General features: G+C 39.2%; 1 protein-coding gene across 1 annotated transcript in view; it reads left to right on the plus strand.

Annotated features, from left to right (window-relative positions):
• The first annotated feature begins 1,169 nt into the window (after positions 1 to 1,169).
• grik4 (glutamate receptor, ionotropic, kainate 4) overlaps positions 1,170 to 14,525 on the plus strand; it is a 312,072-nt gene continuing 298,716 nt past the window's right edge. Inside the window, exon 1 of the mRNA XM_057350880.1 lies at positions 1,170 to 1,948. The gene's annotated coding sequence lies outside the window, so the exon portion shown is untranslated. The remainder of the gene's footprint in view (positions 1,949 to 14,525) is intronic.

The raw sequence follows: 14,525 nt of genomic DNA on the forward strand, positions 1-14,525 counted from the left end.
GAGGCCTATCTAATAAGCCAAAATATTTAATACACAAACATGCATTGAATGAGGCATATAGGAAATACTTTATTTATCGAATTCTGCAGTAGTCCATAACGTTTTCTGTGGGTACAGATTCTATGCAGGCCCGAGCATAAATCACGAGCTGGGCAGAGCCTCAAACTCGCCCATTCCCCACTCCAGCCCTTTTTTCAGGAGTTCAGAGCATGCGTCTCCATTGGATTGACAGGCTGCATGATTGGTGCGTGTTTGAGACAAAAGGTCACAGGGCTTGATATCTATTCTCATTATCCAGCAACATAAATCGACTCTGGGACTAAATGTCAGGAAAACGTGGATTATATCTTGCTGAAATAGTAAAGGGCCGTGTAAAAGCTCACCTAAGTCTTCATCCATTGAAGCCAAACGCATAAAAGGCAGATTTGTCGTCTCTGTTTTTGCATAGATTTGATCTTGTTATCAGATGGCTATCTCTAAACAACAATTATACCTCCGTTTAGCATCTCAGTCCCACAGAGATTAGTTCTCACTTAGCAGAGCCACAGCCTTGCTGATTCATAGGCTATTCTGCAGGGATGCTGACACATGAGCTATTGAACACCTGCACTACTGACTAGAGGTTTAGAAAAGGCATTCAATTTTAAATACATCATTAAGAATGGGGGATGAGTGAAGGGTCTCATTAATTATCGTCTGCACAAACTTGCAAGGTGTGTAGATTTGTTATTTCTGACATTGATTTATCATTTCTGCTGAGAAGAACAGTAGTATTAGAGTCTGTTGCATACTATTTAACTATTTCAAGAAGTAATTTTTATTGAGGGGCGCAAATGAGACAAGAACGACTTTCTTTGATCTCATGGTAATGCCCGAATCTTCTTTTTTCATGCTGGAGAGAGTCGAATGAATTAAACAGCCTTCATCCACCACATTTTTCATCGTCGATGCTGAAAACCAGTTTCCTGAAAAATGAGTTTCCACTGATTCATTTAGGCAAATTATTATTCAGCTGATTCTGCATTGGGATGAGCCGAGTAAAATGAGCAAACCGAAGTCCATGTGGAGTATGGGAAGGTGTGATTCATAAATTACTCATTGGCAGCAAACAGAAAGTACTTAGCCTATGCCTAATACAAACGATCTGAGCGCATTATGGGTATGTACACCTGAAGAGAAGCACGGGGGATGCTTGGCTCAAACGCAACGTGATGTCCACGGTGGCGAGAAAGAGAGTAGGCTGTCTTGTGAGGAGGTTGCATTGTTGATGTTTGACTTCGTTGTTTTCACATTGCGTTCATTTGTAAAGAACATTTTCAAAAGCCTACGAGAGATGCATTGGGCTGAACGGGAGAAAAGCGCAGCGTAAAGGAGTGCGGGCAGTTTCAGTGCAGGTCCTGAAGCGGAGGCAAGAAGAAGAGAGAGCTATCGTGCTTTTACCACACTCGCTTGAAACCGCTTTGAAGGTACTCATCGCGTGAAATAGGAAGAAAGAAAAGTAAAAAAGACCGCAAAAGAGGACCGACCGCAAAAGAGGACCGACCGCCGCTGTCTGACTTAATTTGACAGGCGAGAGGATATCTGTTTCATTTATTTCTCACTGGGATGCGGATTTTCCCCCTTTCCTGACAGCGTGCGCTGGCCCCGCATCGCTATCCTACGGATATATACGAAGAAAAAATTAAGATGAAGTGGCCTTCCAAAGTTGTTTTTGACGGGGTACCAGTCGCCGAGGTTTTATTTCTTCTTTAAGCGTGTTCAACAGCGTTGCACCGAGCACGAGGGAACGACGGGAATTGATAAGGCACGCGCGCACTGCTTATAAAACAACGGCTGCCTGATAAAGCTCATATCAACCTGAATAAAACACTAATAGAAGAAAAAACACCCCTGATTTTGGTATACAGAAAACGCGGAGACAGTAAAAACGACGAGCGTTTGTACACAGGTAAGCTGATTCGCATGATCGCTTCGTGTGTTCTGCAGTTTATTCAACATGTGATATGGTTGAATTGCATGATAAATTGTTGTGGGTCGTGAGAGTTAAAGCTTTGTTGGACAGGACACGCATAATTCCGTTTCGGTGGACACAGCCTACCATTTATACTGAACAGACAGAAGCAGCCTGCCAAATCGGCTATAAATACGCGAAACTTGCCTCGCCAGTAAATGTCATTTTGTCCCATTTTAAACATTTAGTACCCATATGTCACACAGTTTTAAAAGTGAGTTAGCACATTTGCTTTAATTTTCTGCATTAGTCCGAGCAGCAATTGATAGTCAAGGAAGAGCGCGTGATTTGCATGACAATTAGACCATCATTTGAAATAATTTATTATTGAAGTGCTGCTTCATTCACGTGTTGTGCTGACGTGCGTGTGTTTCCAGGTCTAAGATGTATCCATTCACCCCCCAGTGAGGCAGCTACAGTTTGCCAAAACCTGATTGTGGTGGTTTAATATGAACCTGGTGAAACATTGACACTTTATCTACAAGTGCGGCCTCAACTTCAGTTATATTTATAGGTTGAGACTTTATGGCTGACATATGTGCAAGAGGCACAAGTGCACCACAAGGCGTGATGCAACATGTGTGTCTTTTGCTTTGAAGTAGCCTATTTGCTTCTAATCGCATACAGAATGACACTATTGCTTACTGAATCATTATAAATCATCTGCTGTAACGTTATATGTAAATGACGTAACGGTACTGTATTTGTGAGCTTCGTCAGTCTTTGCCTATACGCGTGTGTTTAGGGGGTTTTGGCTGAAGATGCGGGTTGAATGCGTGTCATCTTTGCACCCCCTGCTGGCATACGAGTCTGTGCTGGTGAGAAAAAAGTCACTAATGTTTGCTACAGTTGTTTGTTATTAATGTGAGTCATAGCTTATTCATTACAAAACGAAAAACAAAATGTTTACAATAGCGCAGTGATTCGTACTGTATGTGAAATCCGAATGTTTTGACGTATAATCGAGTATTTTAAAGTCACAATACCGCGCTTATTTGTTCTTTTGGGTAACCCCATCCTTATTTTGAGAAGGTTGCGGAGCGGGAAGTATTTTGTGAACTGAAAGCTTCTTCTTACGCTCTTATTCTAGCAGGTGGGTGGTATTGAAGGTTAATTATCGCCACTTGCTTTGCTCAGTATGGAGATCAGAGCGACAGTAACAGGTCTTTAATGAAGTCTTGTTTCCTCAGTGTTGGCAGGTAACGTTACGACCTCCATTATTTTCAGTACCTTGGGTTTTCACACAGTCAGTATACAGCTGATGACGCGCTCGCGGGTCACCTTTAACATAACGAGCTTTTGCTTTGCAAGATATTAATGGATGGTGTCATCTTTGCAATTTCCTCGAATAGTTGTATTGAGAAAAATAACATTTGCGTTGTCTACTCTGTAGACAGCGAAGTAAATAAATAAATAAATAAAAAGAATACATTGCTGGTTGGGGGCGTGGCTTAGCGTCTAGCCTATATTTTAAAAATGTACCTGTTTTTTATTGGTAAAATTTCCTGAAATTTAATTGTTTTATTAAAATGGTTATATTTATGGTTATATCGTTTTTTTTATTTTATTTATTAGAGTTTCGATTTCGTTTTTCAAAAATATATACACATGAAGTGAATGCAAGAAACTGATTCTGCCAATGCTTGCTTTTTTTTACCATTTTATTTTTTTACTTAAAGGCGCAGTTCTTGAAAATCAGCGGCCACTAGCTTTGTATTATAGTTTTGCAAGAATCTCTGAGTCATTTGCCCACCCCTCCCTTTCGAATTACGACGGTGGCCGCAACAGTAAAAAAAGATGTCGTCTACTGAGACAGCGGATAGTGATACAAGCAGGTAAGGCAATATATTAACGTAATTAATCATTTAACATGTATTCTATTGCGAAAGTTACTGTTACAATTCTATAATTAGATATATTTCTTGCGTGCTATCTAGTACACGCTGAGAGTAGTGAAGTAACTAAAGTTAGCTAATCGTAATTAGCAACGCTATTCAAAGCGTTTGATCTGACAGCGACATAGGCAGTTTGGTGTAAGTTAGTAGACGTTTGTCTCCCCCTTTGTAAAGTCAGGAACAACCGGAGTACGTACCGCAGGGACGGAAAAACATTATTATTCGGAGGTTATATGGCCATTTTTATAAATTGCTAACGTTATCGTTTCAACAAAACAGTTGTTTGGTAAACATTGAAAAAGTGGAAACATTGAAAATGTTGAATTATCTTACCAGTCTAGCAGAAAACAGGCAACTTCGGCGTCGCCTTGAAAACATTTGTCTCTCAACAGTGCCTTCCATCTGGTAATAGATACACCGATGTTTATCCTGGATTTCTGCCGCCGTTTGTCTCTAATTGGTCTGGCAGCATAACGTTTGCGCTTCTTTGACGACGGAGATTCACGCTCTGTCGGCGCTTGTGCACAATACGCATGGTCCTCCATTTTATCAAAACTTCTAAGACAGAACAATCAATTGCTTCAGCTAGACGACGACTACTCCTCCTTCTCTCCGTACTACGACTTACTACTTTGTGCGTCTCCAACTCAGTGATGACGCAAGCTGCATCTAAAAAAACACGAAGACCAACATATACGAAACGTGCTCTGTAGAGCTGTTTGTCCGTTAGAGCTTACTGTACAAAACATGGCTGCGCAACATAACAAATTCCATGTAGATAGGCCCGCTCCCTATGTAGATACAACTGGTTTATTCTAAGGTAATACAAACATAACTTTTCATTACGTAAGGGTTTTATACACATCTAAAGACACAGTTTTGTATGTTATATTGCATTTCTGTTAATAGATCATACAAAACATCCCGCACTGTACCTTTAACACGTCATCAACACTTCACTATATTTATTACATTATTTTGATGCAATGCGCTTGTCTTAAAATTGGCAACCAAATAACATGCTTTGAAAACTTGTTTGGAAACAGTCATTGTGTTCGCAGTCCTGTTTGGTAATTTAGATACTGAAGATTTAAACTTTCTCCAGGTTTTGTTATTGTAGTTCCAGTAAATGTTTTTTGGACTGGTACCACAGCATTTGCATTTGTTTTCAGAAAAATCTGTGCCACCATTGACTGAATTTGCACAGCAACTGAACAAACAAGATTAAAAGGGCACACAAAGGCCCACTGAAGTTTGGAGACTCAATGCATGCGTGGTAGCACATACAATATGTAGGATATGCACCTGACAGAAAACAGAGTATGATATATGATCTCATTGAAGCCCTGATGGCTTGATGGATAAGTCATGGAGAAGCACAACTCTGTTCTAGTGAAGGTTAACCAACATTGCTGTGACAATTTGTCAGTATCCATGAAAGCAGTCTCCACAGATTTGAGACAAGGTCATCATTCAGCAGTTTCTGTGATGAGGGCTCCTCACCCAAGAGACCAACTCACAAATTTAACACTCGAGCCATTTTTCTAGTTACTGAAAACACGTTTTGTACAATAACAGGACTGGTGAACAACTCAACTTCAACTAAAATTATAATTCTTTATTATAAACTTTATAATACTGTACTGTAATAATAAAAATAGCAAAGTTATAAACACACAAACGATTTGGTTATATCCTCAGAACTTCAATAAATGAAAGGCCATTGAAAAATCTATACATCAGTCAATGGGCAGTATGTAATGTCAGAGAGCATGAGATATCCATATCTATGCTCTTTGTCTAATATTGATTCTGTGGTCTGTAATGTTTAAGTGAATTTTTCAGACTTCTCTTCCACAGCAGCCCGACACGGTGCAGTCAGTATATCATAGTTAATAATTATTGGCAAAAATCAGGTTAGTCCCGTGCAGCGCTGTAAATTGCACCTGCTGTATTATTTTTCTCTGTAGGCTTGGACAAAATATCATTCTGTACTGTGTTTTCACGCTTTTGCGCTTAAGTTGGTCATATAGGATAGGTTTTGTCTAAGTATGCTGTGAACTTATCGGCTGTTGAAATAGCATTACATAGGGTTGAGTTTGATTTATATTAATGTATCTAGATGGTATTTGCAGACTTCTGATTTCAGTATTTTGGCTGTTTTGCACATTCTGAATGTCATCCACCCTCTAAAAAATCCTCTTTTATGTTGCTCTAGAAGTGTCAGTTGTCAGAAGCATCTCCACATCAGTTTCCTTTCAAGGCCGTTTGAGGTCACACAGAGTTGCTTTTGTGCTTTCTTATTGCATCACCTTTGTACTGTGTTTTAAAAAAAGTCCAAGTTTGTGCATAGCAGCCGTTGCCATGACTGCAGTTACCACTTTGTGTCACTCTTGTAATGAGAGGGAATGGCATGTACATATCTTATGACACATAGTTTGTTTTAAAAAATATGATCTCTCTGCCGCCTAATATTTCAGATTTCACAAGTATGCATCTGTCAACGGCAAAGAAACCGTCCAAGGTTCCTCTCGAGATGAACATATTCCCTGTAGGGATTTATAACCTCATGTGACTGGTGACTGAAATATCGTAAATGATCTAATGCCTTTGCTTTAGCGAGTCACTAAACTGCATTCATTAATCACATCCATCTTGAAGTTATTGAAGACTCGGGGACAACATCAAAAACTGTTGTGGCCAAACGGATGTGCATTTCGCGTTGACGTCTTCTAATTGACTGATAAATTAATGAAATGTGTTTTTAAAATAACCTTGCAAGGTTTTACGAGGCGCAAAACAAGCCAGCGACCGGTCTTATTTAATGCCCGAGGACTTTATTCATCAATCATGGTAACACCCTATTTATTTCCCTTTGTATCACACAAGGACGTTTCTTCAAAGCGCTCTCATTTAAATGTTGTCTAAGCAGCATCCTGTCGTGACATTTTTAAATCAAATTTCTCCGGCACGGTCAGCTGGGGACAAAAATCAGTTGCGTAAAAGATTGTCTCCCGGTTTCTAATTTAGGAAAACGCTTGGCAATTACTTTGCTAAATGTTGAGTGGAGATGCTAAATGTTGTTTTTGGAAACGGCTGCAAGAAGGAGGCTCTGTAAACTTGGAATTCATTTTCCATTTTCTGTTTCACTGATTTCCCTAGTTTGTCGGACCTGAAAATTAGCATTGTCTCCACCATTTCTCTCCATCAGCCCAAAAGCCCTGAAAGCCCCGAAGATTACATCGAGATAGGATTGTATTGGTATTTTTGGTGCATCGATATTGTTGAACTCATTTCCATCAGGTTTTGAAGTAAATCGGGTGTCCTCTCGTCCCGTTCTTCATATGCACTTCTTGTGATCGCTCACTTCATCAGCGGTTCCCTTCCTCTCTGTCAGTCTTAAGAGGTACATGCAGTTTACTGCAGACAAAAGGTACACATTTTAGCCAAAAGTCCCAGGCCATTTGATTTTGGAGTGGCAGGCTGAGCAAACACAGCCAAGCACCTCTTAAAGGCTCTAAAATACAAAAACCCTCATCTCAACTGAGTTCCTTACAGGCTGGGCTTCCTGAAGACTTCCTCTGTACCTCCTCATTACCATACACAGCCTCTACAGATAGAATCTCTAATGCCCACAGGGTGCTTAATGCTGCACAGAGGTGACTGCTGAAGTTTTCTAATTGGCCGCCCCGGCAAAGCCATATGGAAGCTACACTGTAAAAATTAAAGGTACTTTGAGGAACCATTTGGGGTTCTTCACATTGCCACTCCGGCGGAACCCTCAGGGGAAACCCAAGGCACCGCTTAATGAAGGGCGGTTCTCTGAGGAACCCTCAAGGCTTCTTGGGGATCCCTTTTATTAAAATGATCTGGAACCATCTTGGGTGCTTCAAGGCACCATTTCACAGTTTATATTTGCTATTCACAATATTTTAATAAGCAGAAATACTAAAACCAAATACAAAGCAAACAGTTTATTGATAAACAACAACAATTTACATTGAATAAATATTCACAGAATAGTCAATATTGTAGAATTCTAAATTCATGAAATCAAATGTGTAATTAATATTGTGTTGGTGATATTGTTATAAATTAATTCATCTTAACAAAACTAACCAAATAATTTGCCTTAACTTTAAATATAAAGATCCATGTAGGCAAAGTCAAAATTATTTCTATAGCGCATTTCACAATTCTGTATTGCTAAAGTAGATATGTATTTATGGCAAAAAGAGAACAGGAGCTGTGGCTGTTGGCCTTAGGTGTCCCAGGCAGTGCAAGGATGAGCATCAGGGAGGGCTGGAGCTGGGTCTGTTGGCCTTGGGTGTCCCTGGGAATAAGACATGGAGACAAAAAGAGGGATTTATATAAAGTCTCATAAAACGTTACATTTAGGCCCAGTTTCATAGTCAAGGCTTAGCCTAATTCAGGACTATGCCTTAGTTAATTTAGGCTATTTAAGTCGCTTTTATTAAAATGCCTTAGAAACAACATTACCGATGTGCATCTGGAGACAAAACAATGGCACTGACATATTTTAAGATATGTCAGGGCAAGATATTTTCAGTTAAGACCTCTCAAAATTCCTTTTAATTCCTTAATTTTCAAAATAACATTTAGCCTTTTCTAATCATGTGCATGATTTTAAAATGTGTGTTCACTTAGCAGGGGCCAAAAACCAAACTTTGGACTATTCTTATTCTCATAAAACATCAAAATGATCAGAAACACAAAAAATGTCATGCGGTATTTTGGGGGGTTCCTCTAGATACTGTCTTGTACAAGAGAGATTCTTCAGGAACCACTTACAAGTTTACAGATCTTACAAGAACCATTTTTTAGAATGCGAGTTCCTTCAATAACCCGCAAAGCACTTTGAGGTCCCAGTGTAGTGAAAAGGTGACTCCAGAACTTCACAACTGAATGTGGGGTTATTCAAGAAATCTTATAAGTTCCTGGAAGAACCACAAAGACTGTAGATGGTTGCACCAATAACCCTATTATGAGAAAAGGAGCTTTGAAGCACTTAAAATACAGTTTAAGGTTCTTTGAGTACACAACAGGATATTTGAGGCACCTTTTATTTTTATAGTGTACCTGGGTTATCGACAGAGGCCATGGAGAAAAGGAGATCCCGAGTGGAAGGCTGGATTGTCCTAGCTCCTCTTTAATCATGCCGTTCAGGATTGTCGATAAGAGATGTTCTGAGATTAAAGTTCAAGGAGGACGGCCTTGTGCCGTGACTGTGGTATTCACTCTACATGTTGGAGGATGAATCGGTATTCAGTAAGCAGGTGCAGGAGGTTACAGCAGAAGGTCTGGGCCTCTTCCCCATAGTTAGTATGCTGCTCTCACGGTTTTTATAGAGTAATGACGTGACAACCAGGCTGTGGTTTTAGGAATGCAGTGCAAAGAGCTGGTGACAATTCTCAACTAAATATTAGTGTCTGTTGTAATGTTCCCTAAAGTACCAGTTTTCTCCAAAGCTTTAGTTTTCAACAGAACTCTTAGTTGGCCCTTTTTGTTCAAAGCTAAAATTGTCATAGAGTTTCCGAAAAATAAAATAAAAACATTTTGGTAACATCATATGATAACTTGCAAACTTAATTAGACTCAATTATCCACATTTAGCTTTGTTTCTGTGCCATGTGCTAAATTTACTTTAACAATTGTATGAAAGGGAGAGATTTAATTTATTCATTTTTGGTTCTTTTTTATTCGTTTATACAGTATAATAAATTGAGAAAAATTAAATCAAACCAAAAATGAAGGGTCTGTTTCTTTTGTCCAATGAAAAGTTTATTAATGAATCACATAACTGAAAACAGAGTAAATATGCCATTTGGAAACATCGAGAAATGATGCATTTTCTGTTTTTTCTGTTAATCCAAGGCCTCTCTGCAGTACCTTGGTGAGCCCCCAGGGGTCTGCAGACCCATTTTAAAACCCCTTTTATGTTGAGCCTTAAGGAACTTTGTGTCCTTGTATTACCCCCAAAACTTTGCTCTTCCAATTTTATTGGATCTTTCACAGGCAGAGGTTATTTTTGATTAATATCACTGCCAGTTCAGAACTGGCTGATGACAGGATCATTATCTTCTAACAGGTTCTTATGCTTTACTGGTACAGTCAACATTTAATCTGTTCTGGTGGATCTGCTGGTCACAAGAAGGATGGTAATGACCGCGAGAGACACAAGGCCACTATATTTCCAGTGAGATATGTATCTTGTCGCCATGCTTGGTAAACTACAGACTGATAAAATACATTTGCCTTAAAGAGAATAGATGCATCACAATCATTCTCCTCTACAAATTATTTAAGTATCAGCTACGCCAAGATGGGACTGGGTTTTTTGTGAAGGCTGAGAGAGTATTGATGAGAGTGAGCATAGTTGATTTAGTTTTTAAGAAGTTGAAGAACACAAAAGAAGATGTTTTGGAGAAAGTGCTGGCGCCAACACCCATTCACTTCTATTTTATGGACATAAAACCAATGCAAGTGAAAGGGTGCCAGACTGGCAGTTAACAACATTCTTCAAAATACCTTCTTTTTGTGTTCTGTGAAAGAAAGAAAGAAAGAAAGAAAGAAAGAAAGAAAGAAAGAAAGAAAGAAAGAAAGAAAGAAAGAAAGAAAGAAAGAAAGAAAGAAAGAAAGAAAGAGAAAGAAAGAAAGAAAGATGAGTAGGCCTAAATGATGACAGAATTTTCATTTTTTGGTGAACTATCACTTTAATGATGAACTGCTGCTCAACTTAAACTAGACCCTGTTTATCTTCTTAATGCTTGACCAGTCGTACTGAAAATGTTTAATTCGTGCAAATCATATGTTTATATAATTTTCTTACCTGCTCGTCTGCTGTTTACTCTTCTACTTTAATTTTTTATTGATACTTTGTTTAATTCCTTAATATGTCACGATACTGTAACTGTAGTCCGATTAAATTTCTATTATCCAGTTAACTTGAGTTTCTGAATGACCTACAACAGACAACAACAACATCTAAACATCTGTTTGCCCTATTTGCTATCAATAACCAATAGCCTGTGTGATGTCATCTAAGAATTAATTTCAGAGACGTACAAGTTATCACATTTTGATGAAAGAAAGACAGTACAATATGAACAGTACAATATGTCGAGCCACGTGTATTAACAAAGTAACGGTTTATTTTGGCCACATGTTGAATTGTTGACACATGTTGACTGATCTAAATCTTCAATTTCTTTTATGATGGACTTTTTAAAAGAAAGAGAATTTATCTAAATAATTGCTTGTACTGTAATGCTCCATTTATCAGTACATTGTGTTGTATAGACGGTGCTGCTGCAGCTGAGCTTGACGAAACATCTATTGATATTTTTCAAAATGTAGACCCACAGATGTGTTTTAAAACCAAACTTGAACTTTCGTTCTTTGTCATGCATGCATAAAAGCAGAGGAAAACCAGGAACAGAGAGAGAAAGCAGCTCATTAGTCACCGCTTTCCTGAATGTTCAGTTGTGTTAGCAGATCCTGTGGCTCATTGCAGATCTCGCCTTTAATCAACTGAAGAGCCGAAACTGAGCCTCTCTTATAAACCTATTGTTTAGAGAAGAGACACATTTAATACCTCTCACACATAGTTGTTCAGCGGAGTGACGAAGCTCCACGGTCTCCAGCATAACCCTATGGTCCTGACACAGGGTCGACAACATTTGACTTCATTCACTCTTCCATAGCCGCGCAGGGACGAGCTGAGATAGGTGTCCCCTCTTGGGATAATGACACATTTACCACTCAAGTGGACCGGGGCAGGTTAGGTGCCGAACAGAGAACAGCACTGCTCAGGCATGCCGCCGCATCTCTATTTGGCGCCCGCTACAGTATCGAAGCTTTCAGGTCAGAGCGGAGAATGAAGTCTGGCTGTAAGAGCAGAGGAACAGGGTGCATGGATTGGGGTAATAACCTGTTCCCGGAGGACAACTCACTGCTGTGATATATAGCGTGTTGTGTACACATCATGGTGTTCAATCATAACCCCATGAGGCCACTGCAGGAACCACTGGCTTTAATATAGTCTTTTGAACCGGACTACTCCATGTTATGACCCTGGGCAACCTTTACGAAAATTGACCATGGTTTTACTACAGTTAAAACCAATAAAACCATGGTTACTGTAGTAAAACAATGGTTATCACAAAATAACCATGGTTTTGAAAACCATGTTTTTGTAAAAACCATAGTAAACGATGGTACCTGTAGTAAAATCATGGTTTTGCCCCAGGTAATCAATGCACCAAAAAACCATGGTTACTACACTTGTACCACAAAAAAAAACATGGTTTATTTTTGTAAGGGAAAATCTAAAATGTTCCACCCTATAGGGATGCATAAAATGGATTATGCTGGATTCCGGTTCACCTGACCACAATCCGGGATGTACTGTATACATAAACTACTTTAAATCATTCAAAGAAATAGTTCACCCAAAAATGAAAATTCTGTCGTCATTTACTCACCCTCTTGTTATTCTTTCTTCTGCAGAATACAAAAGAAGAAGTATTTAAGAATGTTGGGTGACTGAACTAGGGCTGGGTATCGATTCACAAGCTCTTCGATTCGAGTCGATGATTATAGATTTAATACAAATCCTATAGATATTTCTAAAAAAGATGAGTAAATATCACATTACAATGGTGAATTAAAAATGAAACGAAGAGCCACAAACCTGTATATTAAACTTTAAACACCCTTGGGTATATTGAAACAGGTTATTTTACATTTAAGATACGGAGTAACAAGCAAAATTTTACAAAATTAACTTTAAAGAGGGGCTGCAATCATATGAACCGCTGCCTTTTATGTGAAGGTGATGTTAAATTCGATGTCACACCCGCATCCCATGTTAATTAAAGGGGCCATTCTTTTGCTGTTTTTGAAGCTTTGATTATGTTTTTTGGGTGTTTAACAGTGGATGTTCATGTTTCTGTTCAGCCCTTTTCTTCCCGGGTAAATGATGTCATTGTTCCGAGTTTTTGAAAAACCTCCGCCCAAAGGAATACACCAAAAAAGGGGCGAGGCTTTCCTCAGAGAAGAGGAAGAGCCGCTGGAGTGGTGTTTGGTTATCAGAGATTGTAAACATTTGACTGAGCTGCGCTTTTAATTACTTTCACTTTCATCACAGTCCTACAGCTGGTAATAAGAATTCAGCTACACACATTCTAAGATAACCAACGGTCAAATAACAGCTTCCATGACTTTAACATTGGCCGTGAAAGCTGTTCTGTGTAATACACTGATTGTGTGTGTGTGTGTGTGTGTGTGTGTGTGTGTGTGTGTGTGTGTGTGTGTGTGTGTGTGTGTGTGTGCGCGTGCGTGCGTGCGTGTGTGCGCATACCTCTAAAACACTTCTATGAAACGTCCTTTGATGTCCTGCTTCCAAATGTCTCCTAGTCAATCTGCTTGTTTTATTATCCAACTTAGGTTGAAGGTTCAATATAAAAAGGCAAAACTGAAGCTTCTGTTATTAGCGTTAATTAATGTAACCGGTCTGACCCAATCGGGCCGGTGTCATTTTCCTCGCCATACTAGGAAAAAAATTGTGATCTCTTACAAAGATTGACTTTTGCACATGCATTAGCATACCTCCGTTACACTTCGTTGACGCCATTGTTACTGTTTATTGCTAAAAGCCAAAGCTTATAAATACACGTGCACTGAGAGGGGGACCGGCCGACCGACCAATCACAACAGCCTGAGAAGCGTAAACTCGCTGATATGGTGTGGGTGGGACATCTTCAGACACACGCTCTAAACCAATCATGACAAACCTGGTCAGCTTCACCAATCAGAGCGTTTCGGAAGGAGGGACTTTATAAAAACCAGAAAAATCCAGTCGTTTAGTGAGAACAGGGACAGCGGTGAACAACAGACTTGAAATATGTGAAATATAAAGCGTTTTTTAAAACTAGAAACATGAAAATCTAATGTTAAACACCCAAAAACATAATCAAAGCTTCAAAAACAGCAAAAGAATGGCCTCTTTAAGCGATGAATGAACGAAATGCTCCCTGTTGTAACATCCACCCGTTGTAAAAAGAAAAGTGACATCTGGTGGATGGTAGTAGCAATAACATTCATGTTAATGAATGTTCAGTGCTTGCGTAAATATAAAAAAAATATTGATTCGCAGCTTTTGAGAATCGATATTGAATCGACCGCATTTTAAAAAACGATTAATCGATTTTTTCCCAGCCCTAGACCGAACAACAGCGGTACCCATCTATAGTACAAATACAAAACCAAAGCAGGTGAATGGGTACCGCCGTTATTCAGTTACCAACATTCTTCAAAAGAAGTCATACAGGTTTTAAATAACAAGAGGGAGCGTAAATGATGACAGAATTTTCATGTTTGTGTGAACTATTCCTTTAGAAACGGATAGCAGAACAGAATGCAAGGTTCTCCGTTTGAAGGACTCTCCATTTTAAAAATGCAAAGCTCACGAAACAGCGCGGAACCAAAAGACATCCGTCTCCGTGATGCTTTAGAAACGATGAGTTTAAAGATGCAACTTTTAGGAGCGGATTTATTGTGCAAGACGTTGAACAACTAAAGCACAGCATGACACAAAC

Source organism: Triplophysa rosa, linkage group LG14 (genome assembly GCF_024868665.1).
Source record: "Triplophysa rosa linkage group LG14, Trosa_1v2, whole genome shotgun sequence".
Lineage (NCBI taxonomy): Eukaryota > Metazoa > Chordata > Actinopteri > Cypriniformes > Nemacheilidae > Triplophysa > Triplophysa rosa.